The following is a 4,992-nucleotide window of genomic DNA, read 5'->3' on the forward strand; positions in this document are numbered from 1 at the left end:
TCCAACCAGGTGGGCCATGGCAGGCAGTCGCCAAGGTCTTTCCTGTATCAGGGCATTATTGACCTGTTGTGAGCACAGTACTGGAGCAGAATGTTTGCTGGATCTCATTTAGTGGTTTCAATGTCATGTAGCCTGATTAGGAAAGAACCTGGGAGATCTTCATGTAGCCTGATTAGGAAAGAACCTGGGAGATCTTCAAGCCACAGAATGCTGAGGTTGTGGATAGGAGCCCAGAAATAGGGAGCAAATGGGCTAAACCAGTTACAAGTGGTTAGAAGCAGTTCCGGTGTCCTGATCCTCAGGTATTTAGTTAGCTTCAGCTCCTGAGGTCCTCCAGCATTGGCTGTGGGTCATCCATTGTGCATTTTGCCTCTTTCTGGTGGCAAGAGTGACTCTATCTTCTCTTTGACAGCAGCAGATTCCAGTATCATCTTTGAAATTCTCTGCTGCCTTGGCACCTCCACAAGCTCAGTGAGGGAAGGAGCTTGGCGACACCCCGACTCTGATGCGTTTTGTAGCTGCTACAAAAGTACTGAGGAAGTTCTCTGCCCTCATTGCTGTGAGAAGCAGACCTGGAGGGTCTGATGTTTATAAATGTCTGTGATACAGGGCCTCATGGACAAAAATGCTCTCCTTAAACTTGTGCTTTTTTGTACTTAGAGTGATCTCCTAAATTTGTAGTATGTTCTTGTGTTTCCATCCTCATCACAGGTGTTAGCAAAGGTACTGAGTATTCAAAGATGTGTAGTGATGTGCCTCAGTGGAGGAAGGCTTCCCAAACACCTGGTAAACTCCTGTATATCATACAGGACAATGCAAAAGAATTTTGAAAATAATTATTTAGGTGACACCTCTGCTCACAGACTTTGTGAGAACAGCCATGGATTTTTGAATTCTGAGAAAAATGAAGCAGATATGAAAATGTTATCAAGGGCAGGGTAACATATGCTTGCTAAGGACAAATTCCAGAGTCACCTGCCTGTTAAACCCTCATTGGAAAATGCCAAAACTTATGCATTTGCATGGACACATGCACATGATATCCTTCTGGATGGAAATGAATATGGGTGTCATCTCTGAATTAACACCTGATTTAAATGCTTGGCTGATAATACACATTGTTTATATATAGAAATTCTCTGCAATGAACTTTACTAAGTGGTATAAAATAGAATCCCTAAATAGAAGTTGTGCTGCAAGTATATGCATAGTTAGGCATGAAGGGTTTTCTGTGTAGTGTGGATCAGAGCAGCAAGGAAAGGATTTGCAAGTGATTGGCATGATACAGAGAGTCAATAGCAGGATTTACAACTGAGAAGATCTTTACTGAAAGTCAAGTAGTTCTTAGAGTAAGCATGAAGTTAAAGCTGGCTTCTTATTTCTTACTTGAGATGAATAACACCAGCTCTGTCAATAATCAGTATTCTACATACTTGTTAACACATGAATTCTGTGTTCCATAAATGAGATCTAATTTTGATTTTTTTTGTCTTTTTCCTTTTTATCGGTACCAGGGATTGAACTCATGACTGTCTGCTCGCAAGGGAGGTGCTTATGCCGCTGAGCTAAATCTCCAGTCCTAATTTTGATTTTCTCTAATTATGTGCCAGTGTCATGAAGTAGGAATTTGAATCTTTTATTTTTTTGTACCAGGGATCAAACTCATTAACTCATGCTTACCAAGCAGGTGTTTATGCCACTGAGATAAATACGCAAACATGAATGTGTTTTCTGTATATTCTGGAAAGAATCAACATTCTTCCTCAGAACATGTTGAAAGTACTTGGAATGTTATTATATTGTATGGATATAATTTTTAAAGCAAACCAATGGTGCTTTATGCAGTCAATTTCCAAGTTTCATTTTTTTGTGGGGTTTTGCAGTCAGGGTCTTTCTCTCTATTTCAGACAGCTCTGTAAATCCAACTCAAGACAGTTCTCTTGCATCAGCCTCCCAAGATATATTTCTTATTTCTGAGTGAAAGGTGATCACTTTGTGACACATTTGCAATGTGTGCCTTGTTTCAATGTTTATACATTGTTTACATACAGAGTTTTCCATTATCATTTGAGTTATTATTAATGTACCATATTTGATGTTATTTATGTTTTGTTGTATGAAATTAAATTCAAATTTCAAAATGCTGCTTAAGTATATTAAGAACAAAGGACTTAATGACCTAAATGAGATTTGAAGAGATATGATCTGTAGTTTATCAAAGTGATTCATGTGATATTTGTCTACCCCTTTGCTTTGTGGATGCTGGTCCTGCAGGCTCCCACTGTGAGCTCTGCTTTAGAGACAGTGAGCAGGGACTCTTGCAGTGACTCAGCACAAAAATCATTGCTCCTATTTAGCTGTGAGTTGCAATCTAGCATCCAAATTGCTTTTTCAAAAATTTGTCTATACATAAAATTACCAAGGCATGGTATTACCCTTTGTAGAATTCAGTCTCAATTCAGCTGTCATGTTTGGTTTTACTTAGTTTAGTTTAGTTTTGTTTTCTTTTATTGAGACAGGCTTTCACTATGTACATCAACTGGATTTGAAACCTGTATGGTGCCTACAATTTCTTTGACTTCACAACACCCTACTCTCTCAGCCTCTTGAGTGCTAGGATAATAGATATGCACCAACTCTGCTTTTGATTCAGATTTTTATGAGAGAATTTAAGATATCCCAGGCCTTAAGTCTCAACCTTCCTTTGAGAAATATATGTATGAATCTTAAGGATCATACTTTTATCACTGGGCCACTCAGGAGTATGTCCTAACATCCCTTGGAAAGCACATTTGTTTATGCACTGACTATGCTGAGCGTCAATGGGGCAGTTGTCATTTGAACCAGTTGATTCTTATATTGAATACATTACAATAGTCACTTTTATATTTCTTGTTATTTGATAAAAACTAACAAAAAGTATACAATTATTGATTATCTTTTATTTAAATAATTGCACTGGTAAGGACTTACGTATAAAGCCCTAGGCTATGTGTGATTCCTTTAGTCCCAGCATCAGTAGAGGATGAGATCAGATGATCATGGCTTTGAAGCTGACTTTGGCATGCAATTTTGCCAGATGATCTAGCAGAATGTGTGGCAGTTGTTTTTATACCTGCATTTGAAGTTTAAGGAAACAGGTAAGTTTAGGTCAAGAATATAAATGTAGGATGGGATAACTGAAGCAAACTGCAAATCAAGATTCTTTGGCTCAGGAAATGTGCTTTCCATGGTAATTTGTGCAGCAGTCTTAAATATACCAGTATTAGAGTAAAACATAGTGAAACATGAATGAGCCAGGCATTCTATGTTCTGAATGTAGAGGCATTAACAAAACTTTTTTACTCAATGCTATTGCTGGTGCTTTTTATAGAAAATAATATAGGGTAACAAAACAAGCAAAAAGAATTATATAAAATTTTAATACTGGGGCTGGAGATTTAGCTCAGTAGCATAAGCACCTGCCTTGCAAGCGGGCAGTCGTGAGTTCAATCCCTGGTACTGGTAAAAAAAAAAAAAAAAAAAAAAAAAATTTTAATACTCATGCACAAATGAAGAAGCCAAAAAAAAAAAAAAAAAAAAAAAAACCAATCAAATTTAAAAAGGATGAAGAAACCATCTACAGGATAGGAGAAGATTGCATGTTACTCCCTGACAGCTAACATGTAAATCCCATAGAAATGTGAAATGAATGCACACTTTTCAGAACAGATACAAATTGTCAAGAAATACCTGAAGAACTATTGAGCATTTATGCACAATAGAGAAACGCAAATCAGTACACCATCTCATTGCAGAGACAAATCACCACAAAATCAAAAGAACACTCATGAGACAGCAGGAGAAAAGAAACTGTATAACTTTGTTGGTGGAAATGTAAGCAAGTACTTCAACCACTACTGAAGTCAGTGTTCAAAGTATTCAAATGATTAAACATAGTGAGTCCACTAAGTGCAGTGCTTCCTTTAGTGGGTCTCATACTCAAAGATCTAAGGACCCATTGCAGTGATTCATGCATATTCCTGTTTACTGCAGCAATAGTCACTTTTCTGTGGAGAGCAGCAGCAAGCACTGCTCCATCACCACCAAATGCCAATGATGAAAAACAAATATTCATCAGTGTACTCTACTTAGTAAATGATATGATATTTTACTAAATGGGCTCTAAGTTAGGTTTTCATAGTGCTATAAGCATGATATAAGCATGATAGTCATGCTAATGTAACAAGGCGCTTACTATTACACTATGTTTATTAGATTTGAACTGTTTTTCTTTTGGAGGTAACATCTTCCTATGAAGTTTAGGTTGGCTTTGAGGTCACTTTATAACCCAGAGTGGTCTCGAACAATTCACTTGCCTCAGCCTCTCAAGTACTTGGCTTACACACACATGCCATCAGGCCCAGTTTAGGTTTGGAATGTTAAATGCATATTCAGTGTTTTTTTTATTTCAACTGTTTTGGTTGTTACATTATTTCCACTTTTTACCTCCAGCATCTATAACCACTGCAACCTTATTGAGGTGGTGATGTGCATACCACCAGCCTCATGGCATGCTCTCCTGGGTTCAGTGCTGTCAGTGTACTGCAGTGAGACTTATGTGTAAAAATGTATATAACTGTTTGTTCTTTTACTTTCCTTCAAAAAGATTTTAAAATTGCCTTATACAATCAATAACCTTGTCTACAGTTTGATGCAAATGCCCACAGTTAAGCAGTGTAGCACACACACACAGGAAAGAGACCACATAGTTCTCATGAGAGGTTTGTCAAGGCACATGAGAAGACAACTCTCTGGAGGTATGTGTTTCTGATTATTACATTTGAGTGATTCTCAGGTTTTCTCACAGTTGTTTATGTGAGGTAGACCAGATGACTACTTTAAGACATGGAGTTATACAATGTCCTTTTTTTTGTATAGAGGATCAAACTCATGACCTTGAGCTTGCTAAGCAGATGCTTATGCCACTGAGATCAATCCTCAGCACCCATA

This window comes from Cavia porcellus, unplaced genomic scaffold, assembly GCF_034190915.1.
Source record: "Cavia porcellus strain 051 isolate PalLab524CR breed Dunkin Hartley unplaced genomic scaffold, mCavPor4.1 scaffold_34, whole genome shotgun sequence".
NCBI classification, from domain to species: domain Eukaryota; kingdom Metazoa; phylum Chordata; class Mammalia; order Rodentia; family Caviidae; genus Cavia; species Cavia porcellus.